The sequence below is a fragment of the Coptis chinensis genome, chromosome 2 (assembly GCF_015680905.1).
Source record: "Coptis chinensis isolate HL-2020 chromosome 2, ASM1568090v1, whole genome shotgun sequence".
NCBI lineage: Eukaryota > Viridiplantae > Streptophyta > Magnoliopsida > Ranunculales > Ranunculaceae > Coptis > Coptis chinensis.
In genome coordinates, this window is record NC_141457.1 from 14896498 (window position 1) to 14923207 (window position 26710).

General features: G+C 34.5%; 1 long non-coding RNA gene across 1 annotated transcript; it reads right to left on the bottom strand.

The window, feature by feature from the left end:
• Positions 1–5724: 5724 nt before the first annotated feature.
• On the bottom strand, positions 5725–26548 carry LOC147515053 (uncharacterized). The gene is made up of 6 exons (XR_015209785.1): positions 25706–26548; positions 23078–25036; positions 8442–8499; positions 8108–8147; positions 6329–6594; positions 5725–6096 (listed from the first exon to the last, which is right to left on the bottom strand). It is a non-coding gene; the product is annotated as an uncharacterized LOC147515053 (long non-coding RNA).
• Between the last annotated feature and the right edge of the window lie 162 nt (positions 26549–26710).

Below are 26710 nucleotides of genomic sequence, written 5' to 3' on the forward strand. Positions count from 1 at the left end.
TAAGGTAAAATTACTAAAACTCATTGAAATCTAAATAAATGAGTATCACAGATCATACATATTATCACTACCTTGGAATTTGTTTGAGTACAAATATATTGTGGCAATGAAGCTATGCCTAGGGGTAAACAAAAAAATTTCAAAGAATTATCCCTTTTTTGAAACAGAATTCAAAGGTTTTTAGGATGGCGGAAGAGGTAAATAAGTTATTACTAATAAAACACTAGCTAGTGTAACATGGTACCGCCAAACGCTAGTCACAAAAGATACCTAATATTAGGAAAATAAATAATTTGCCAAAATTATTTCACATCAAGCAAATACAACACCATTAATGTACTACTAAGCATAACAAATTAATAAGTGCAATTTTTGAAATGAAAAAATACAACTTTAGCGCTCCACATCAATCTATATACACTAAAACCAGAATTAATTAGTGCTTGAATTGGTGTTGTGTTTTTCTTACTTGTAGTGGCTTGAGTCCGAGTTGTATTCCGATCTAAAAAAGCTCAAGTTTAACCAGATTTCACAAGTACTAGTATTAGCTACAATAAAATATTTTGAAAGAATATGAGCTCATCCTACACAAAAGAACAAAGGATAAAAAGAAAGCTCATAAGTTACTAAGGTGCTTAATCGGATTTAACAAAACAAACAAACGTTACCGATTGTCTGATCAGTACATTTCTATGGTGTCCAGGGTAGATTTATAATGTGAGTTATGTGCGCACAAGGGTAGGCAGACGTGTCTAATGAAAGTAGTAATTTCAAAGGTGATAAGATGTTTCTAATGTATCTTAGAAGCTATGTTGTTGAACCTATATTTGGACCAAGGCGCTATATAGAAATCAATCACAAATAATGTGGAGTGGCATGTCAAGCAATAGGACATGCATTTATTGCAAATTATTGAAATTTAGTACCTAACCTTTCCACTAATAGGTCGCAAGACATGTAAGAGTATGGAAGGATCATGAACGTTTTGAACCCAACACAAGAACTCAAGTTCTGTATATCCATATACCAAAGCAAGATTTCTATTTTAAGTTTGCACTTGTAAACATAAATATCTAGTAAAGCTTAAGTATGTTCAAAGATGGATATTCACTCCACGCTTCAACTCATTTACCAACCATAAAGAACAACACCTCTTCTTCAATAGTACTCAATTGGCAAGAATTCCCTTAAGAGACTATGGGAATCTTGCTGGAAGAGATTCCAACAGATTAAACATAGTCATACCCACAGTCCCACACCACCAAACATATCAATTAAGTGTTCAATTCAATCCCTTAACCGCCTTGAGTGATCCATATATACCCCCAAACTAGTGAGAAACAAGCTCTTATTATCAATTAAATTAAGGAGGCCGGATTCCCCCCCAATCCCTTAACCGCCTTGAGCGATCCATACATACCCCCAAACTTAAACTAGTGAGAAACAAGCTCTTATTATCAATTAAATTAAGGAGGATTCCCCCCACCCCCCATCTCTTGTATGCTAAGCTATAGTAGAGTACTAGGGAGACAATTAAAGCTAGTTGTATAGTTGTATAGTAAACTAAATACCAAACTTAAGTTGGGATACTTCAACTAGTTCACATACTCTATTAATCTAAATTTACCGTTTACCAAATTGAAATTAATCCATTTGCACTACTGAGCGCCACTTGGTTAGAAATATCGGAAACAATGAAAATCTTAAGATTGCACAGTATGCCTCACCAAATGAGTATCGATATCATCGAGCAAAAATCAAATAGCATTACTTCCCTTTAAAGGCAAGCCTACACGTAAATTACTGCGACCATTTGACTTGTAAAATTGCCAATTTACCCTAAGGTGAATTATGGCCATTACATTATAATATGATTGAACTGTTTCTCTATATAAGAATAGTTCACCTAATTGTAAGTTGCATGTGAAGTTTCAACTGATCAAGCTACAGAAATTACAAAATTGAAGTCAAATTTCAATTCATAGAAAGAAATCATTTATACACAAATATCTACCTTTATCAGTAAAGCACCACAAACTATGAAGCATCCCACAATAACCAAAACCGCAATCAATAAAAGGAACTAGTGTTCATAACCTGCAAAGATTACAAACAACCCCATTAAAAGCAGACAATAACCAATAAAAGGACGACCATCAACAGTAAAATAATCAAAATGAAGAGATTGTAAAATACCTTAATTTCAATTTCAGGGCTTTTAAGGAAATCCTTTGAACAGATTGATGCTCCAAGCGCAAAGGGTTTAGGTTGAACAACTTGAACTTATAAGAATTGAAGAAAAAAAAATGGAAAAAAAAATTGGATTGAAATACGAAGAGACAGACAGATGAGAGAAAACAGATCGAGCGAGAGCTTACATTGTCTCCATCCTTAGAGCTTTATAAAAGAAATGCCTTTTACACCAAAATCCAATAACACCATTTTAAAAAAAAACTTAAATCTACAAATAGCAGTAAAGAAATTAGAGGGTAGTGTACCTCTGTTCTTTAGAAAAGACGAGCCTTTCCTCCTTTTCGAGTGATAGATCAGGATGGTAAACATGGTTCGCCTCATTAAACCTAGGTTTCAGATTCGAGATTAAGAGAAACTACTCCATTTGGACTTTACCTTCTTTTGGCTTTTGTCTTATTTTCTTATTTTCTCGATTTTTTTCTTTTTTTCTCGGTAAAACATATTAAAAGCTGGGTCAAAAAAATAAATTGGGATATATACTAACACAAAATTTAAGAAGTAACAAATATATTTGTAAGAAAACTGGTAACAGATATATCTGTTAGAAATGAAAAAAAATGGTCTGTTAGGAATTAACCATTCTGGTGTAGTGTTAGAATTCATGATTCAAGACGTCTTACATTCATTACCCAAAACGTCAAGTCTAGTCTATGAATAGACTTTACTTTTTAACGTTTCAAAGTAATAAATTTGAGACACAATGAATTTTCACAATTCCTCAAATCTAGGGATTAATTAGTAGAGTGAGATTTGCACACTAATCTTAACAGCGAATTTATAGCGTGTTCTCACTTTGATCCCCTCAGTGTTAGTCATATGACTACACTAATATACAAACTTAGAGTCATACTCAAATGATTGAGATATCATCATCCTATCATATAACAGTTATGTATATTACAGTCTTATAAGTGAAGCGTCTGACTTCACCCCTAACTGTGAGTATTCTAGGTAAATAGATACAATCAAATCTCCCGCACGTGACTCTTCATATGCTTGATTGTTCTAATTCTATTACCTATGAAACTTATGGTTTCATCATATGATATTAATTCACCCATATGCATAATAATAAGATTCGTGTATTTAATTTAACATCATCATGTATAAACAATAAATGTTCATTGGCTTTGTAAAGACCAAATATCTCAACAAGCTTTACGCTCAAAGATGTGTCTATTACGTTCCAACCAAATACCCCACATAATCGCAAACGGTAGCATGTTCCATATCCTTTGCCTTCTAGATGAAAATAACATTGTATGCCACTGAGTAAGGAGATCAACCACCCGACCAGGACAGACCCAAACCAACCCAGACTCGCAATGAAAGAAAGACAAAATCATCCAAGAAAAAGGACACCACAAAAGCACATGATTAACCGACTCCTCGACCATCGAACATAAGGGGTAGAAATCTAAAGTTTGACCCTTAAATTTTTTTTTTCTTGAGATTATCAACAGTAAAAACATGCTCTAAAGCGGCAGACCAGACAAAGAAAACAATTCTTATAGGGACTTTGGAACCCCAAATTCTTGAACCTGGAAAATGGGGAATGGAAACAACCCTATTGCTTGGGGGATACCAAGAACGAAGAGCAAAGTAGAACGACTTAGTAGAAAAGATCCCGTTCTTGTCAAGGCACCAACCCATCGAGTCAAGGTCCAATTGGTTGTGGTTTACCTCTCCAAGCCAAGCCATAAGAGAGGCTAACTTATCGATGACCCAATCATTGAAAGCCCTACGAAAGCCGAGGTTCCAAGAAATATCTCCATCATATCTAACCATGCATTCGCTAATAGTGCGCCCTTTATAATCAGATATGTTGAACAATGTATTAAACACCTCTTTTAGCAGTCTATCTCCTAACCATGTGTCTTCCCAAAAAAGGATTTTATCTCTTGAACCAATACTATACCTAATACCTCTTTTAAACATGGCATCACCTTCATAATGTCCCTCCAAACACCAAATTGATCCATTAAGTGTTAATTGTATCCAAAAAAAAAATCTTCAAATAATTTGTTGCAACCTCCAAACAAATCTAATCCTATACAACCTGCAACTCCGCAGAGCATACCAAGTAAGGCCAACTAACAATAACTGTGTCTAGGAGGTTCATCCATAATCTAAAAGCACCTAATTAAAATCTACAAAAGGCTGTACTGGAACACCCAGTTGAAATTATTAGAGTTGCCTAAAGAAATACTTGAAGAAATTCAGTAAAATGCTAGAACAATGTCCTTAGTTTTGTGTTATACACAGCGAAAAGCAATATAGGACTAGTGCACAAGCTGGCACACCCGATGTAAGAATATATGGTCCTAGCACTCCGTGGTATGAGCTCTCCTTAGTCCTTACAATGTAGTCATACATTCCTGCTGACCTACGTATAGCTAGCTACAAATAGAAATGTTGAGTTGTATAAACTTAAAGAAGTTGAATTTCACCCAGTCCTAATAAATTTGAGTAGAATAATCTCCTTTTAAATTGGGATTTTAAAAGGAACAAAATATGAAAGACAAGAATAACCCTAAAAACAAAAAAAAAATTGGGATCTAATTCGTACATGGGGATTCGAAAAAAGGCGAGAGAAGAGGTGTGAAGATGGAATTTTGCGAATATGCGATTCACGAATATTAAGGTCAGTGGTAATTTCAGCTTGTAGTACAAGAAAGAAACTTTTGGATGTTTCTGACTCATGGAAACGAAATGGTCCCGCTAGCGAGCCTCGTTCAATTTTGTATATTGTGATTGAATTTCAGTGAAATCAGGGAAGGACATTTACCTTAACAAGCTAACACACCTGGTCATTGTTCTTAAAATGGGCTTTGGTAAGTGAACCAAACTCGGTTTAATGTATCAGGTCTTAGTTTACCACCACAAAGTCTCAACACCCAAAAAACTTTGCTAGTAACATTACAAACTAGAAAGTAGGCTCATGCATACGCACTGACTCTTTTGAAAATTTGTTCAACAATCATAATTATATGTACTAGTAAATGGACACGTGCAAGTGTTAGGAGTATAGTAAAATTTAATTGGGGAAAAGGGGACCGAAGAATGATATGGGAGGTTAGCCACTATGATAAAATTCACAAAACTATTATGGAATAACATTGCAGCATGTTCTATGCTAACTCATCTAGCCAGTTGCATTGAAATTGTGTATGCTCAAGAAATTTTTTAGCATAATCAAATAACATATTGTTTTAGAAGATAGTAACAAAGATTTTCATTTATATTCATATCAAGTAGGCTTAAGCAAGTTCCGACCGGAGTCCTTACAAAAAGACTATAATGACAGAGAGCCAAAAAATATGCTAAAGTTTGTAATGATTTGTATATATTATTAAAAAAAAATGATTCACTGCACATTCCTTTAACATATCAAGAACTATCACTCACAGTAAGTAATGGGATCCTACATAAAAAGTGAAAACTCTAAATTCTTGTTGTAGATACCCTTGATTGTTAGATGTTTCATCAATCTTTCATTGATGATCAATGCATATATCTCGAAAGTAATATACATTGCATGTTACAATTCTACATAAATGAAAAACCTTGATTGTTAGATGTTTCATCAATCTTTCATTGATGATCAATGCATATATCTCGAAAGTAATATACATGTTACAATTCTACATAAATGAAAGTAAAATATAATATGGAAATAAAAGTACAACGATTACCTATTATATGATGAAGCACTTTGACTCTAACATACAACTCTATGATACCAACTCTTCTCCTCCTCAATTATATGACGCTAAAGACTGAGAAAGCAAGATAGCGCTTGACATTTAGGGACTTGCTTTCGATATCAATGTAATAAATAACCTGAAAGTGAACACAACAATGTTAATAGAGTGACAATGATCCTTATCTTCAACGCACAAAGAATTAATATTCCTAACATAGAGATATTGGTCTTTTTTATAGTAATATATCGTATATGTATATCGGTTATGAAATCAACTGCACATGGAGCTGTATTCGAATCTAGTAAATCATAGACATTGTGTAGATCTAGTAACAATGCAATGGTTGTAATTTTCTGATTCATCCCCACCTCCCACGTCATCAAGGCTTTATTCATTCATCCCCCTTCATGTGAAATGATGATGAGTTGTCGCATTCAGTTTGTAGACATTCTAGTCCCATTCCTTGAATACCTCAGATCAATATGTCCATGCTTGCAAGACACAAAGCAATTCCAATTGAGATGCTTTCCCTAATTTAACTGTTTTGTCGATTTCATTTCCACCAACGCTATTCCGCGCGATATAATCCTCCTAGGCACAAAGCTTTAGTGCCTGACATGTAGAAGCTTTTGTACTACAATCATATACAATATATAATTATTTATTTATTATAGAAAAGATGTCAAAATGCTAATCGATTATCCATAACACCAAAAAACAATCAAAATTCAATAATGTACGATGAATCCTACAACATGGATGAGTGATACACTGATTTATGAATGAGGCATGACCCACTTCTAAGAACATGGGTGTAGGGAGCTTCTATAACAATGTCGACACCTTTTTTTTTTATCACGGTTGAAGGCTTGAACGTTACAGGTCGGTCACTTAGAGTCTAGTGGCAAAGACCATGTGAGTTTATGTGGAATGTTGATAAGGAAATTGTGTGACATTGTTAAAATTCTAATCAAAATCTAATTTATACCTCCTACCAAGAACCATTGAAGGAAAATGTGATTCCCGGAGACTCATCTACCGAAACACTTAACACCGAAATGTTACAATGAGTGTGGTTAAAAGCATGCGTGCATTTTCTTACGCAAGCCTTTAAACTAGGACATACCACATAAGCAATATCCATATATCTAATTTTCTCCTAATCCCCCTAATGATATAAAGAGTGAAGGACAACCAAATAAATCCATATCTAAAGCAATTTGCATAGACCAAACATAATTCAAGGAATTGTGGCATAAGTAAATAATAAATACAGTAGAAAACATTTATTAAAAAGTCCCATTAAGGTATTTTTCTAAATTTCTTCGTATCAGTGCCTTAAAATAAAAAATATAAACCTAAGACCAGCGTGATAATGTGCTGTCTAACTCCCTATGAATGAAAGAGTCAGTACCTCTTACAAAAAACTATGACAACCAATACAAAAAATGATCCTAGATGAGCAATAAAAAAGTTGAATACCAAACTAAAGTGAACTTAAACATTTTTAACAACTACACATATTTTATGATCCAATATTTCTTTTAACAAAAACAAAAAAAGAAATGAGAACAAACTGTTAATGCAACCAATAGCATGTGGTTGTTAATTACACCGACAATGAGGAAGACATTGAAAACATAATATTTTATATGTACATTGTAAAGTCTAACTTGATAACTTATTAGTAACCATCTGATGAGTCAATAATTGTTTCGTTTACCCAAGAATGAAACGAATAACATAAGCAATGAAATAAGTAAATGCATATAGTAATAACAAATGTGAGGATTCTCTGAAGTGGGTCACAGCTTGGGTGAACTATTGTCATAGATGTGTACTGGTTGTCCGATGATGATCCCTTTCTGTGAAGAGGCGTAACTGCGTGGGATTAGCTTTAAAATTCTTTTAGGAGCAATAAGACTTGAAAATCCAAACACATTAATAAGACTGACGGTAATAAGATTCAAAAATCCAGATGCGTCTCTTGAGAATAAATTAAATGGCAACCATTTTTCAAAATGGTGATATTTATTGGATTTTCAATCCCAGGGAACAAACCAAGATTTTCAAACAGTAGGAAACATTCGTTAAAGCAGTAAAATGTTTATAAGTACTATCTCAAATAGTAGACACGAAGAGTGTACCTGTTTGTTTCTAAAGAAGAAAAACGTTATCTGAGGTTGACTGCAAATTTGAAACAAAGAATAAATTAGGAATTCAGTAAAATAAAAATTGAGCTAGAAACTCAAATTGACGCTTATAGTAATGCAAGTGAAATTCAGTCAGTAGGCCCAAACTTTAGCACACTAGATCGAATAAATTAGAGTATGTACCAAGACTTCAACAAACATTGATGCTGAAAATTAGTGAAGAAAACTGCTTGATCAACAAACCAAAAAAAAAAAGTGATAGGAATTATTACAGAAAAAAAATGTAGAAAATTCATTGTTATTGTATTGTTTCAAAGATATAGTGTACCACAGTTCTTCATACGACTCTGAAAACTTCAATTATGAGTCAACCAGGAATTTCCGATCTGCATAGAAGATTCACCAATAGTAAGGAAAAAATAGAGCAGAAAAAACTATAACCCAAAAGAAAAAAAAAACAAGAAATAAATAAGTGCATTACCTAATACAATAATTTTTTGTGAGGAAAAGAGAAATATAATTAAGGACACTGGGAGAGGAAGACGCATGTATCTGAGACTTTGAGTTTTGAGAAAATGGAGACCGACACGGCTGTATAGAAATTAGAACTTCATATTGTAACCGTTTTGTTCGTTAAATGATTTTTAATTGGGAAACTGCGGTTTTCTGAAGACGTTGAGTTTTATAGTCTGGGGAATGCTTTAAATTACCAATTTACCCTTTTAGCGAAGAGCAAAAAGAAAGTGGTTGTCCAATTTTTCGGTACCCTTTCAATTTAAAACTTTGGTATAAAACCGGGAATACGGGAACTAATTGGAAAATCAAGTATCCGCATTATATATAAGATAGAAATTTTCTAACAAATCGTGATTCCTGTTTTCGTCGCTAACTCTTTTTAATTTCATTACAAATTGTTTTAATTAAGTTTTAAAAATCCATTTTAATTTCATAATTGTTTTAATTAAGTTTTAAAAACCTGGCGTTTTTTAATTGGGAGAGGGATCTCGTTTTAATAGTTGATTTAATTTAGAAGTATGATTCCCGTTTTAATAAGAGAAGGATTCCTGTTTTAATTAGAAGTGCTAAAATTTTCCTTTTTGATATGGGAGGAATTCCCGTTTTAATAGGCTAATTGTAACGCCCGTATTTAAAATATGTAACGCCTGTATTTAAAATACGTATTTATTTTATTTATTTATTTATTAATTAAATTATTTATTTAAAAATTCGCTGGATTGGATTTGGATATGTGGGCCTGGTTTCTAGGCCCGAGTCTGTGTTGGGCTTGGGTTTCAGACCCAAGTATATAAACACATTGTTCTAGAGAATAGGGTTCTTAGAGAATAAAAAAATAATAAAAATGGAGGCGGCTCGTTTGCTGGAAGGTGGAGCGCGACGATTTGGACTAGGAGGATTTGTGGAGCTTGGGATTAAGGTGAGTAGCTATTTTGCTATTTCCCCGAATTTATGGTTTTCCGTGTATCGGGGTATACCGACTAAGGTTTCGGCCTATTGATACTGCTCATTATCCTGTTGTATTGGACTTCGTGCCATTTGTATTATTAACTTTGTTGAATTTCGGATTGTAATTAAACTGTCAAAACTTTGTTAAAATTGGGTAAACTGTCGAAACTCTGGAGGTTGATTTGTGGAAACTGTTTGAACTCTGGAGGTTTTTAATGGCGGCGCTGAGAACTCGCCAGTAAACCTTTATGCGTGGACTGCTATGGTTGATTGTTTTATTATTTGAAGATTGGTGTTAGTGGAAGTTTGGTCGATGTTGTCGGCATTAATGGCGTCGCCTGTCATTTTGGTTTTTAGATTTGTCCGCTTGAATGTGGTGGTGGTGGGTTAGGTTAGGTTTGGTAGCTAGTAAGGGTGCGTGAGGGGGATCAAGTGGTTGGTTTACTGGGCTGTTGGGAGCTTGGGATAACCATGAATGGCGGCCAGAGAATCGCCCAACCATGAACGAAATCCTATTGAATTGTTTGAACTATTTTGATTATTGGTTGGTTATTGGTTGTGGAGGGTTGATGGGGGCAGTCAAAGCTCGGAGAGAAGCCATTAATGGTGGCGGGAATGATTTCCAGATCTAGTTTTGGAGAAGATGGTGGGTTTAAGAGTTGGGGGTTTTAGCTTTTAGTAAAGTGGTAGGGGTTGTCGCGGGGATCAAAACCGTGGGCTTGGAATGGGTGGTCGAGTGGAGGTCGACGGTGGTCGATCCGGTGGTAGCAGTTGGAGAAGATGACGGCTTGGGCCTGGGTCGGTTTCAGTTCTTGGGTCCTAGCTTGTTTTGTTTGGGCCAGACCAATTTGGCTTAGTTTATGGGCCAGTTTCATTTGTTGTTGGGCCCGATTATATTTTGTTTTGATTTGGTCGGTTTCAGTTCAATTCGTTGGGCCGAACCCATTTGTGTTTTGGACCAGTTTAATTAGTTTTCTTTGGGCCGGTTTCTAATTTATGTGGGCTGGTCCTTATGTGTTATGTCCCCATTTGGGTTAGGTGGAATAAATAAGTTGGTTTTAAACTTTCGGGTTTTAAGGTTTGGGCTTGGCTAGTTGGGTCCGAACCATTTCCTTAGTCGTGAGCCCTTGAGCCATGCACCTTTGCCCTTAGCCATGAACCATGGCTATGACTGGAACCTGTCGAACCTTGAAACGACAGTTTGACTTTGACAATGACAGTTTGACTTTTGACAATGACGTGTTAACTTTGACCGTTGACTTTGACTTTGACCATTGACCGTTGACCATTGACCATTGACTTTAATTGTTGACTGTTGAATGTTGATTTTTTTTCCAGTTTTTCTCATATTTAAGAATATGGACAAATATAGTAATAAAATATTGTCGAAAATTATATAACTTTGTTTGTCATTATCTAATTAAGATTTGACGTGAGTAGTGTGTAAAGCATATAAATATTGGGCTTTGATTGTGGACTATGGACTGTGTAATTATGCTACGTTTTATGTTGTAAATTGTATGGACAAAATCAAATGCTGAAATGCTGTGAAAGCTTGTATGAATTTGGTTGTCATTATCTAATTAAGATTTGACGTTGATATTGTGACATTATATAATATGTTGGGATATATATATTAAAGGCAATAGTTTTGGAGAAATAAATGTATAGACACTCTATTATTTTATCTATGAGGTAGTATAGTATGTGCGGATATTTTCCCACGGGATTATGGCTTAGTGCAATAATATATTGGCACGTGAAAGAATGAAAGTGGTTATGAGATATAATTGAGATATTTCTAAATATTGTAGCTTAGTGCAATAATGTATTTGACATGCACGTGATATAGTGAAATGTTTATGAGTCATAAATGTATGACACTTGAATAAATTACGTAACGAAAATCCTAGAACCTAGCTACCACAACTCATGTGATTGACCCTTTTGGCGTTTCAGTGAATCTGAATGGCCTTCGGGCGTAAGTAATGTGATTGGCCCTTCTGGCGTTTCAGTGAATCTGAATGGCCTTCGGGCGTATGTGATGTGATTGGCCCTTCTGGTGTTTCAGTGAATCTGAATGGCCTTCGGGTGTAAGTAATGTGATTGGCCCTTCTGGTGTTTCAGTGAATCTGAATGGCCCTTCTGGCATAGCCGAATAGTGGCTTGATTATTCCGTTCGCAAAATAGAACAAGACGCGCGATATTTTATGCCGAATAGTGGCATTACTTATATAATGGCTTTCGTGTGAGGGTTACCTGGTGTGCGGCATCCCGCTCAGGGTAGTTACGCTCGGAGTGGTATATTATGTAAGGGGAGGCATATGGATGTACATGTTCGGTGTTGGGTAGCGATTGTGGTAGCCAGGGAAACTAGGTAAGACATAGATACGACGTGATTTTAGGGACACGCAAAGAAAGCCTGGAATAATATAATTATGGTAATATGTTGGTTAATGAGGTATCTTGAGATTGTTTGCCTATGGTTTTGGAGAAGGGTGGGTCAAACTAATTACTTGGGCAGAGACGACCCACTCTGTTATTGAGCATGAAATGCGGTACGGATATAATATGTTTGGTTGGTTATTTGTTTAGTTAGAACCTAAGGCGCCTCCATGGAGGAACTACATGCCTTATTTATTATGAGTATAGTTTGTTGTGTGGTTAGTGGGTAGTTAAGGTGCCTCAGTGGAGGAACTACCTGCCTTAATTATTGTACTTAAGGATGTTGTATTAGTCGTTGAAAGTTAAGGCGCCTCGGTAGAGGAACTAACTGCCGTATGGATTGTGTATATATATGTATAATTATATGTTGTATTTTAGAGCTACTCACACCAGCATTTTTATAATGCTGACCCGATTTGCATGTTTGCTTATCGGGTGTGTTCATTAAATGAACATAGTTGATAAGTCTTGACAGTTTAGTGTTGAAGAAGATTGGTTCTTTGCTTGTGGTTTTGCGTTAGGCCGTCGCATTTCAAGATAGGCCTTGTTTTCCTTTGAGGTGATATAGATTTTCAGTTGAGATAAGGTTATTTGCATTTTCATTTGTAAATTTTTGTAATGAAGATGACTTTTGTTTAAGTTTAAAATTTTTATTGGTTTTTAATTTATCCGCATATTTAAACTGTTTATGGGTTTTTGGGAGTTGAGAGTGCGTCACACCTCGGAGATCGAAGAGTCGGGAACAAATAATGTTTTTCCGAATTCTGTCGAAATTCGGGGTGTGACAAAATACGTATTTATTTATTAATTAATTAATTAATTTAATTATTTATTTAATATTTGATTGGATTGGATTTGGGATATGTGGGACGGGTTTCTGGGCCCGAGTCTGTGTTGGGCTTGGGTTTCAAACCCAAGTATATAATCACATTGTTCTAGAGAATAGGGTTTTGAGAGAATAAAAAAAATAATAAAAATGGAGGCAGAGATAGAAACTCGTTTGCTGGAGGGTGGAGCGCAACAATTCGGACTAGGAGGATTCGTGGAGCTTGGGGATTAATGTGAGTAGTTTATTTTTCGTATTTTCCCGTATATAGACACAGTTAACTGTACTTCCAAAACCATGTTCTGTTCATCTTTCATTTTCTGCTCTTTTCTCTTCAAAAAAAAATTATTCTTATTGTGAGTGTTGAAAACTTATTAGATTTGTTAGGACTGTCAACACCCTTAGGTGGTTGTAAAGGGAGGCGCGAGCCCCCAAACCTCCTCCCCTGTAAAAATTGCAATACTGTGATACTGTGGGGGCATTATGATTTTATTTTGAACTGTTAGTTTGTGTTGTTTTTGTTGGTTGATGTTGGGGATGAAGTATTTGATGTCAGGTGGGTTGTTTGAGTGTTGGGGAAGCTTCAAACCGGCGTTAATGGAGGCGCCAGCCCATAGAAATCGGTACTGTTAACGATTTTGAATCTTTATAATGTTATGATGTGGTGGTTGTGGGTTAGGTTAGGTTTGGTGGCTAGTGTAGTGTGGGTGAGGGCTGCAAATGGTGGTGGTAGAAGCTTGAAACAAGCTGTTAATGGCGGTCGGATCTAAGAGTTTAGAGGTGATTTCGAAAACTGAAAATTTGGGATTTCTTAGTGTAGTAAAGTGGTGGGGTTTTTCATCCATATCAATTTCGATGGGTTAGTTTTGGGTGGTGTGTGAAGGCTTTTGGGTGGCCGAAATTTGGGGCTGGTGGTGGAGGAAGAAGACTGGAGAAGATGAACTGTAGCTGTGGTTGGGCCTTGGGTCGAACCAATTAGCTACTTGGGCCGGTTTCAGTTTTTGGGCCTTAACTTATTAGTTGTTGGGCCGAAATTTCTATTTTTGATTGGGCCCGGTTTTGTTTTAAGTTGTTGGGCCATTTCTAGATTAAGCTCTATGGGCCAGTTTCATTTGTTTTGATTGGGTCCGGTTTTGTTTTAATTTGTGGACCAGTTCAGTTTAAAGTTTTGGGCCAGTTTCTAATATTGTTCGGGGCCAGTCCATAGGACTTAAAATAGAGATCCAAATGGGTCTTTCAACATTTTAGACTTTTGGGTTATAAGGTTTGGGTTTGGGCTTAGCTAGTGGGTCCGAACCATGACCTTAGCCATGAGCCATGCACCTTTTACCTTAGCCATGAACTATGGCTATGACCATGAACCTGTTGAACATGGAAACGACAGTTTGACTTTGACCATTGACCATTGACTTTGACCATTGACTGTTGACTGTGGAATGTTGACTTTTTCTAGATTTTCACATATTTAAGAATATGGACAAATGTAATAATAAAATATTGTCGAACATTGTATAACCTTGTTTGTCATTATCTAATTAAGATTTGACGTAAGTAGTGTGTAAAACATATAAATATTGGCACGTAACTAGAGGGGAATTCTGATAATAAGAATTTGATATATATGTTTTTATGAGTATTAAATTATATACGGACTTAGATTCATGGACTTTGACTGTGGACTGTTTAATTGTGCTACGTTTTATATTGTAAATTGTATAGACAAATCAAATGCTAAAATGCTGTGGAAGCTTGTATAAATTTGGTTGTCATTATCTAATTAAGATTTGACGTTGATATTGTGACATTATATAATATGTTGGGATATATATATTAAATGCAATAGTTTTGGAGAAATAAATGTATAAACGCTCCATTATTTTTATCTGTGAGATGCTAGTAGAGTATTTGTGGATATTTTCCACGGGAGTGTGGCGTAGTGCAATAATATATTGACACGTGAAAGAATAAAAGTGGTTATGAGATATAATTGAGATATTTCTAAATATTGTGGCTTAGTGCAATAAGATAATTGACCTGCACGTGATATAGTGGAATGATTATGAGATATTTATGTATGACACCTGAATAAATTACGTAACGAAAATCCTAGAACCTGACTACCACAACTCATGTGATTTGCCCCGTGTAGGCGTATGTGATATGATTGGCCCTTGTGTAGGGTGTATATATAAGATGTTGATTGACCCATGTGTTGGGCAATCGTAGCCGAATGGTGGCTTGATTATTCCGTTCGCAAAATTAGAATGAGACGCGCGATATTTTATGCCGAATAGTGGCAGTACTTACATAATGGCTTTCGTGTGAGGGTTACCTGGTGTGTGGCATCCCGCTCAGGGTAGTTACACACGGAGTGATTCATTATGTAAGGGGAGGCATGTGGATGTACATGTTCGGCGTTGGGAAGCGATTGTGGTAGCCAGGGAAACTAGGTAAGACATAGATACGACGTGATTTTAGGGACACGCAAAAAAAGCCTAAATTAATATAATTAATATATGGTTTTGCAGAAGTGTGGGTCAAACTAATTACTTGGGCAGAGACGACCCACTCTGTAATTGAGCAGGAAATGTGGTAAGTATAGAATATGCTTGGCTGGTTATTAGTTTAGTTAAGGCGCCTCGTGGAGGAACTAAATGCCTTTTATTATGCGTATGGTTTGTTGTGTGGTTATTGGGAAGTTAAGGCGCCTCAGTGGAGGAACTACCTGCCTTACTTATTGTACTTAAGGATGTTGTATTAGTTGTTAGAAGTTAAGGCGCCTCGGTGGAGGAACTAACTGCCTTATAGATTGTGTATGTATATGTATAAATATATGTTGTACTGTAGGGCTACTCACACCAACATTTTTATAATGCTGACCCGATTTGCATGTTTGCTTATCGGGTGTGTTCATTAAATGAACATAGTTGATAAGTCTTGACAGGTTTAGTGTTGAAGAAGATTGGTTGCTGCTTGTGGTTTGCGTTAGCGTCGCATTTCAAGATAGGCCTTGTTTTCCTTTGAGGTGATATAGATTTTCAGTTGAGATAAGGTTATTTACATTTTCATTTGTTAATTTTTGTAATGAAGAGGACTTTTGTTTAAGTTAAATTTTTTATTGGTTTTTAATTATCTGCATATTTAAACTGTTTATGGGTTTTTGGAAGTGGAGAGTGCGTCACACCTCGGAGATCGAAGAGTCGGGAACAAATAATGTTTTTCTGAATTCTGCCGAAATTCGGGGTATGACACTAATGATTCCCATTTTAATTAGAAGTGCTAGAATTTTCATTTTCAATAGGAAAGAAATTCCCATTTTAATAGGAGAAGATGATGTGAAATTTTAATAGAGCTCGAAAAATACCCTTTGTGGGAGCTTTAATATTAAGACAAGGTTTTTACTGTTGCCATTTACTATACAATGCTTGACAAACTTCCATGAGACTACTTGATGTTTCAAAATCCCTCTCCACACCCATAAGCAATCCCTCGACACCTTCATAGTCCAAAAATGTTTGTGTTTTATATATTGTTGCCATGTGCATTTAACCCACAAACAATCTAATTTTTGTGCAAGGTTAAAGACCAAACCACAGTACGCAGCTTGATTCCAAACTTTAGGATCAACAAGTCCAAGTCCTCCCTGTTCCTTGTCTAGTCTGAGTCTAGTATGACTAGCATGATGCATCTTTTTATTCATGTTTGGGCCTGCCCAGATGAACCTATTACACAACTTAGTCACCTTCTCAAGCACTGTTTTTGGAAGCACAAAAGTCTACGCCCAATAGGTTTGGAAATATGATATAACAGACTTCACCAATTGTACTTTTCTAGCCCTGCTAAGATTTTTGTTCTTCCAATTTGAGATTAACTAGAAAACTTAATAAAGCTTAATAAAGCTCAATAACTCAATAAAATGGAAATCACTTAATAAAGCTCTCCTTTTTATTTTCCATTTTAGAGAAATTAACTAGAAAAAATGCATACCAATAATCTAATAAGAAAATAAATATTCATCTAAGATTTTCTCCCCAAAACATTGCAAACTAACTCTCTCTCCCACTTCCCTCCAACTTCTTCTCCTTCCAAGTTCCACCCTCTTCTTCTCCGGGTTCTAGCTAAAGAACAAAAAAAAAAAGGTTTATGGTTCTGATGTTGGTTTTAAAAGTCGTTAGAGTGATATGTATTCAACGGACTTATTATTTTTCTTGAACTCAAAGGTATTTAACTATATAACAAACCACGAACAAACTCCCTTCATCTAATTTTCCAAACGCGCCGTCTATAATGAATGAGAGAGCAATGAAACTAAAGGAGGACATGGATAAGAAAAGATTGTTTAAGAGTAAGACTCAGAGTAAGGTTAATAGAATTGGGAGAAGTTATTCACAGGTCCAAGTCTTTCCTCTACTTCCAAATTAGGTCATTAGGATGAGTATCGTAGATGGGATGGTTGTGTATCATCGGATGTGAATACTTACTGTCCAAAAGCTTGTTTCGTAAGTAGAAAATCATGGTCTCATCATCAGGGTTAAAGACCCACCCAGGATCCAATCCAAAATTTGTGTGGTCATCTACTATCTATATACTAAAGCAGAGACCTCTAATAGAGGATTTTCTCTCTCCTATGTGGCACTCTAATATGAGAGTTAGTTTTTTCTCTCTCCTATATGGCACTATAATATTAAAAATAGTCTTTTCTAATACCCTACAATCCCACGTACATGGAATCTCTTTGGAGAGTTTGAGTGTATTTCTAATTCTTATATTTAGAGAGTTTGAATGTATTTCTAATTCTTATATATTTGATCAAATAAAAAAAATTGTTAAAAAATAGGTGATTTGTAAAAGGTAATTTCCTATTATGAATCAAACACTTTTAGTGTTCCAATTCTTATATAAGAATTACAAATCATACAATTTCAGTGTCTATGATAAAACACCGACTTATTTCGAATATATCCTTAACACGGCCTCAAAACATAGTTAAAAACAATTATACAAAAAATAACATCACAAAATATATAATAGAAAATGAAAAAATAAATAAAATAACGGGAAAGCAATAATGACAAATATTTTAAAAAATATATAATACTGAATGAAACTATAGTTTAAAAAAACAATTAATGAGAAACTGAAAACTGAATGCAAATGCATCGAACTAACCTCAAATAATATTTAACGAGAAATCGGAAACTGGATGCAAATGCAAGCATTAAACTAATCTTAAAAAGTAATTAATAGAAAATGGAAATATGGATACAACTGCATTAAACTAACCTCAAAGAATAATTAACGGAAAATCAAAACTTGGATGCAAATACATTAAACTAACATAAAAAATAATTGTCGAAAAATCGGAAAATGCAAATGCATTGAGCTAACCCTCAAAGATTAATTAATCTCAAAGACTAATTAATGAAACATTGAAAAATGGATGCAACTGCATTGAACTAACCTAAATGAATAATTAACGGAAAATTATAAATTTGATGTAATTGCATTGAACTAACCTCAAAAAATAATTAACGGGAAATCAAAAACTTGATGCAAATGCATTGAACTAACCTCAAATAACAATTAACATAAAATCGGAAATTTGATGAAATTGCATTGAACTAACCTCAAAAAATAATTAACGGAAAACCAAAAACTGGGTGCAACTGCATTAAACTAAAATCAGAGATTAACTAATGGGAAATCAGAAATTGGATGCAAATGCATTGAAATAACCTCAAAAAATAGTTAACTGGAAATCAGAAGTCGGATGTAACTGCATCGCACTGACCTCAAAGCATAAATACGAGTAATTAGGAACCCAAAATGAATGTGAGTTTATAAAAACAGACTCTTACATGTATGCAAAATGTATAGAAATTGTAAACTATCGAACTAACCTAGAAAAATAATTGACGGGAAATCAGAAACTGGATGCAGATGTATTGAATTAACCTTAAAGAGTAATTAACGGGAGATTGGAACTTGGATGCAAATGCAATGAACTAATCTCAAATACTAATTAACGAAACATTGAAAACTGGATGCAACTGTACTGAATTAACTTTAATGAATAACTAACGGAAAATCATAAAGTGGATCCAATTGCACTGAACTAACCTCAAATAATAATTAACGGGAAATCGAAAACTTGATGCAACTGCATTGAATTAACCTCAAAGAATAATTAATGAGAAATTGAAAACTGGATACAACGTATTACATTAAACTAACCTCAAAGAATAATTAATGGAAAATAAAAAACTTGATGCAAATGCATTGAACTAATAACCCTAAAACATATTTATATTATATGTAGGGGAAATAAATATCTCGACAAATATAGTTTTGCATTTAAGTAGTATTTATCTTAATTCTTTTATTGTGATCGGAAATGTCTTGCTATTCAAGTAGCTTCAATATTATCTTCGCCACAATGGATATTCTCACAAAACTTCAATCAAACTTCTATTGTTAAACCTAACAATAAAAAGAAGTCGATGAATTTTATCAAGGTTTGATGCTTCCTTTTTATAGAAAGTGGTGCAAGAAATTTAAATGAGTAATTAATATAATTTTCATATCTCATAGTTATGCATAGCTGCTAATATTTTTTATAATAATTTAATATAACGACACCCGTTCGTAGGACACGTTCATGTGATAAATCTTTTCAAGTGGGAGTAGTGTATTCTTTGAGGATATGGAAACAATCAATCTGTTTTAGAGATTTATACACATTAGTACGTAAGCCGAGCGGTAATGATTTACCGCTAAATCACCATAAATCTAATAAAACTATTATACAAGCTAGATCGATTTTAAGATAATTTCATCTGAAAATTACGGATTAATATCCTAAACCACAAAGTGAAGAGACTATCTCAATTTGATCCCTTAGTTTCCAATTACTTATACACCATAATCGCTACTCATTTACGTATTTCGGCTTATTTTCAATAAAAATATATCCTGATTCGAAAATTTGCCACTAACTCACCATAAATCTAAGAAAACTATTATACAAGTTAGATCGAGTTTAAGATAATTATATTTGAAAATTACGGATTAATATCCTAAACCACAAAGTGAAGAGGTTATCTCAATTCAATCCCTTAGTTTCTAAGTACTTATGCACCATAATCGCTGCTCATTAACGTATTTCGATTTATTTTTAATAAAAATCTATTCTGATTCGAAAATTTGCCACTAAATTATCATAAATCTAAGAAAATTATTATACAAGCTAGATCAAGTTTGAGATAATTATATTTAAAAATTATGGATTAATATCCTAAACTACAAAGTGAAGATGCTATTTCAATTTGATCCCTTAATTTCCAAGTACTTATGTATCATAATCGCTGCTTATTAACGTATTTCGATTTATTTTCAATAAAAATATAATCTGATTCGAAAATTTGCCGCTAAATAACCATAAATCTAAGAAAACTATTACATAAGCTAGATCGAGTTTAAGATGATTCTATTCGAAAATTATGGATTAATATCCTAAACCACAAAGTGAAAAGGCTATCTCAATTTGATCCATTAGTTTTCAAGTATTTATACACCATAATCGTTGCTTATTAACGTATTTCGATTTATTTTCAACAAAAATATATTCTAATTCGAAAATTTGTGTGAGACATTTTGTAAAGCCTTTTCAGCACACAAAATATTTAATAGATCCCGGGCGTATGCCCGGGTCCAAAATCTAGTTCACAAGACTATAAAGAGGTACTTGATTTCCTAAAGAGTCAACCAAGTTAGGTGATTAGATCGAAATCCAACAAGATCAAACTAAAGATACATTTCTTTCCGCATTTGCCCTACCATACCCCTTTTACAGATAATGACAAAAATCGTTGCACAATATTCCAATTGCGAAACATATCAATCTTCAAACATTATAATGCTAACATAATGACTTTGAGCAATTCATGACATGGCTATCAGGAAAATGGAAAAAATAAGAACTGCGGGGAATTTCCAAAGAACAACAACATGAAAAGAATGTAACATTAATGAAAGATGTCATGGATCCTATTATTCTAGGTGCACACTGATGACAACAACATAACTAGTATATCTCATAACAAAAACCCTGACTTCTCCAATTTGTGAATTCAATTATTATCACTATTACAACAGGTATTCAGCTTCAAAATACACATTTACCAAATCAATAACATAATAAAAAGGATCTCAATAACTAAATTATAAGTAGCACTCAGCTAATTATCTTTTAACTTTCACAAACAAAACCATATGGCAATCCACTTCATTTCATTTCATGCTTAATTATTATTTCCCCTACTTCCTCCATTATCAAATTAAAGTGATGATTACAATAAACTTAAGGCAAACACAAACACAAAAAAAAAAAACAACTTATAAAGCATAATTTCTTTCAAAACACAGGTGAAAGAAAAGTGAACCTTGATTTTGATAGGGTTATATATTGAAAGCATTACTTTTATATTAACTCTAATTCTTTATATTTTGAATGAGAATCATATGGGCAAATGTTATGCATATTATATATGTTATTAGTTATATGCATGTGTCTAATACATTATGTTGTAGATGATATGGTGTGAACACACAGAAGATCATATCATCAGTACCTTATAAAGTATAAGTAATCGTTCACAACCTAGATGGATTTGGACAAACTATTGGTACGGTTGTAGTATAATATGGTATTAGTCTATCTTGACTATAGGATTACACTAGTACACTTTGTGTGTATTGAACATGACCAAGTGAGGTTGTTTCTCTTTATACTGACTATATAAGAGAACAAACGCCTCTGTTATTATGAATGTTTGTCCTCTTAATCCGGATATAATAACGGGCACTTACGTGTATTGTACATTGCTTTAAATCATCAATGAGTGAGATTCATTTGTGAGTCAACAAACTCGATGGATTGGGTAATGACATTGTATGTAAGGTGTGTTGTTGATTATAGAAGGAATTCGTGACCCGCAAGAAGTCGGGTTGATGATGTCCCCTTTAGGAGATAAAAAAGATTGTAATGTAAACCCTGCAGGTGGATTTATTCCGACATGACAATGAGGTTGAGTGGTACTACTCAAGGACATAAGAAGTTGATTAATGCAGTTGTCAGTAATTTGACTTAATCAACGGACATTCGATATCTTAAACACGGGGAGATCCACAAGCATATAATATGGAGCCCACAAACGCTGACACATAATTTGGGATTAGGGTGGCCATGCAACAATGACCTTTAGTGGAATAAGTCATTTGTTGACGGACTTGGGCTGTGTGTTCTGGGTGAACATGGGAAGCCCAAGCCCGTCAGGAGGCCCAACCCTAATTTCTCCTCATGGTCCCTGTTGTAGCCTATAAATAGAATCCCTTCTCTCCTAGCCGAAATTCACTACTCATTAGATTGAAAAGAGAGGCAAGGAAAGATAGATCCAAAATTAGATCTAGCTTTGTGAGAAAGAAGGGGGTTAATAGATCATTGCCCACACAACGTCCAATCTATTCTAAATGAATACAACAGAAGATTAAGGGGCTAATTGTTGATTCGGATTCATAGCTATTGGATCATCAGAGTTATCAAGAAGCTGATCTAAAGGTATGATTTTCTATCCAAAACCATGGGCCCCATTAATTCCACTGCGTGTGGGTTTTCGCGGTTTGTAGAAATTTGCATTCTGAAATAACGGTTCCTACAGATTCATGGCTTCTATATCTATTTGAACTGAGAGAGATTTGTTCTTGTTTTTGAGAGAAAAAACCAACGTTGATCACAATATCAGAAAAAGATGAAGATCGAAATGAGAGGGAAGATGAAGTTGGGAAATAAGTTTAGGGTTTTAAGTTTTGAGGGGGAGAATGAAATGAGTGACTTGTTTTATCACTTTTGTGTTTTATCATTGAGGGATTAAGTAATCCTAGTACTATATGGATTCACATTTGTTCCCAGTCAATCAGAAAAGTAACAACTGTTTAACGAAGCTACGTATACTTGAGGCCCAAGAAGAAAATAGGATTCAAATGAGTTTTTGGAGCTAACAAACTAACAATAGAGTAAAAATAAACTCACTGACATAACAAAACAACTAGATCGAGCAGTAAAAAACAACTTTTATGTACTATCACACAACTTACTTATAAATTTTCATATATATAACTATAACTATGAGTAATTAACTTTTTACGTTCAATGACAGTGTTAAAAAAATTACCTGTGGCTCAATATAGATGGACATTTTTGCCCTTCTATAATCTACATCACCCTTTTCCTTTCATCTTCTCCCAAATTCGATACTCCGACCCATACAATATGAGAACAACACACATAATCATATAATAAATTCTAGTATGAACAAAACCCATAATGATTTGGAGTTATAAAAAGTAGAAGGTCGAACCTTTGTTGATGACAAGATACGCATCCCCACAATTTTTCCACATATAAGAATTTACAAGGCATTTTCATGAAGAGAACACAATTCTTTCATCACATAATTAAGGTCACTAGATATATTGCCCGTGTCTTCGACACGGAAGGCATTACCAAATTTTAGTTCTCTATTTGCCAACTTTGGTTTTATGTAGCCTTGTGGTAAAGACAACTATGTTTTTAGTTTATTCCATTCAAACAGTTCAACTATCTACAAATATTGAAGAAAGGCATGTGTATTCCATGCAATTTGTTATTGCACCCCAAATAGTGTAGTATAGCATTGCAATCGGTGTTGAAAATTGAAAGTGTTTTCAATGTGTAGCTTTGCAATCCATATGCATGCACAACTCAAGCTTCTTATTGCGGTATTCACTAAGAGCTTCCTATAGTGCCACGCTGTCATGCACAGATTTAAAAATGCTTCTACACAATTTCGTCTCAATATGTTGATGAAAAATACAAAGAGAAGAATCTGCTGCTACTAACATAAATAACATACTTTTTTTGTTTTGGTAAAAACATAAATAACATACTCCAAACCTTACATTTAAGCATTCGACTTTGTCTTACAACCATTAAATAGAGCTTCTTAAGGTTAATGGTATCACACACGTGATAGTTCCATTTTGTAATGGCAAATCAACTGCAACCATAATAGTTTGGATTCTAGATAGACATATTACAAAAGTCTGCCTAAGGTTTCTTCCTTGTTACTTTCTCACAAACAAATCCAATGTAGCATGTACTTGTGCAAATCCAAAGGTCAGTTAAAGTCCATCCTATGTTTTCAATGCAAGTGCAAATCGGCAATGCCAATCCAAGCAAGTATATGCATAAAAAGGAATGCAAAGTTGTGAAGACCACAAACACGTATTTGAGAGAAATGTGTAAAACAATACACATATATTCATATACAAACTGTAACCTGAAAGAGTGACCATATTTTTCAGCATGTGACCAATAGGCAATACTACATTGCAATGAGTGAACAGAACCAGTCAAACTAAACATCAGAATCATGGCATTACTAATGTGCCCCAACAGTGAGGTCGCTTCTAATCCTGAACTCCTGAATCAAATAATGTTGCCTATGCTATTGCAAATATAATATAAGAAGAGTAAGAAAATCTCAAACATAAAAACTCAGAGCTATTGCTCTACATGACAGTTATATGTGAGCAAAAACCTTTGAGGTACACAAATCAAATGTCATGTAATCAGTACTTATGTGCATCTACTGTTTTTATTGTTTAATCTCATTGTCGCTCCTTTCATGTAAGGCATACGTGTCAATGAAATATACAAATGCATTTTAACATCATTTGGTTATGGTAAAAACAACAAAACAACAATCTCCAAACATCCATGACATTGAAAAGATCAAATAACCAAGAAGGCAAGAAAAATATTCAAACATCCATGACCCTAAACAGCATTCACAAGAAAAATAGATGGCAAGTCAGCAAATACCTTGCAATATAGTACAAAAAATTACAGCAAAATAAGCCTAACGCTACGGTACTTAAAAGAAGAAAAAAAAAATACTGTAATGAATATAAAGAACAAATGTCATTCACACGCAACACATGAATCCACTGCCCCAAAAATTTCTAATTATGTGATCAACAAACAATATATAAGTACGTAACTCATTAGAATGCTAATATCTTAATCATCGACATGTACCTGCTCATGATCCACTTGGTTGCCATAGCTTGATGTCAGCAATCAATTACCACTGAGCAAACAAAATAAAAAATCAAGTGACTAAAGATTGAAAGGTAGTCCTAGTACCTAAAATTAAAGAACTCAACCCGTCAGAAAAAAACACTCAAATTTTGAAACTATAAAAAAAGATTTGACATGGCCTGGAACTCCAACTTGGTAGCTTAAATTTTGTCACATACAACAACATAAACTCCTCAAAAACAATATTTACATATTTATGAAAAACCTACGCACACTTAAATGCTTGTCCCTATTTTTTTTTTTTTTTTCTGAGAAACTTAATAGTTGAAGCACTAAAAAGAAAACAAAAAAATTTCTTTATACCTTAACTTTATGTAATAAAAAATTTACATTCTTAAGTTCTTGAATCCAAAGCAAGCACTCAATCCCTAAATCTTACAAACATAATGGTAATGAAAATATAGCTAAGCTCAAACAGCAAGTCCTTGAAACAAACAAACAAATATATTCATTGCGAAGAATGGAGGCGAGAACTAAGGAGTTTGCTTATTTGGGGTTTTCCATCTCATAAACGAAGGCAGTGGTTTTCCTTGTATGGAATAATCCATTAAAATATGTCTTTTATTTTATGAAACAAAATGCCTCAATAAGTAAATATTAAACAAATAAGTGGAAAAAAAAAATTGAATTGACAAACAAAGAGGGATTGAGTGAATACCCCTTTTCGAAGGGTACTATCTGTTCTACATCTTCAATAGCTTCAATTGCAGTAGCTGAAGCAGAGAGTGTTACTTCTCTTCTATTGGGCCTTTGCTTGGTATTTAGAAACGAAGAGAAATGTAAGTTTGGGTTGAATGGTTTGAAAGTGATGACTTTGTTGGTAGATAGATGATGAGATAGGAGTGAAAGGTGCATTAGTAGGAACGGGTTGAACTGCACTAATCCTTCAATTGAATCAACATTTTCAAGACCATCTCCTCCATATCGTGCAAAATAAATCAACAATGAAATCAGATATTTGTTCATTTCAATTTCCAACTTCAACAGAGCTTTTTCACATAAAACCCAATATGAAAATTTGAAACATATCTGATTCACAGAGAAGGCAGTATGCGATCAGCTGCCATTAGTATCACCGGTTTATTTGGGTTTAGCAAGGAAAGAGGTTTGCAGGAAGACTGGAGGAGATTTGTGAGTTTCTTGAGAAGAGATTTGGGGTGTTATAAGTTTAGCGAGAAAAGAGATTTGGTTACGAAAAGCAGAAGATAGGAACAACGTTAAACGACGGCTTGAAGGCTTGAGTGGCTAAGAAAACACGTGTTGCATTCTGGTAGGATGGGACAAACGGAATCACAGCTGAAAGGCTTAGAAGACTAAAACCCACAGATGTTCAAAAGTGGTAAGATGGTATGGCGGTGGAAGGCTAGCTCGTGAAAGCCTCTATGTCACGATGGCTAAAGCCAGGCTTAACAGTGCGGGCAGGCCCCTTTAAAGGTGTTTAGATATATCTTGTTGAGATTTGAATTGGGGAGCTGCTGGTAAACAAACCTCGCACATAACCTCGGGTAGCCTAACAGAAATGACCCTAAATTTGCCAAAGTACGAACTAGGCTTGCAAATTTCGGCTCGTTTTCAGTAATTTGGTGAATACAATACTTGGTATGATTCATAATGTTTTTTCTTTAAAAAAATGAGTCACAATGTAACAAGTTTTCCTAAAGAA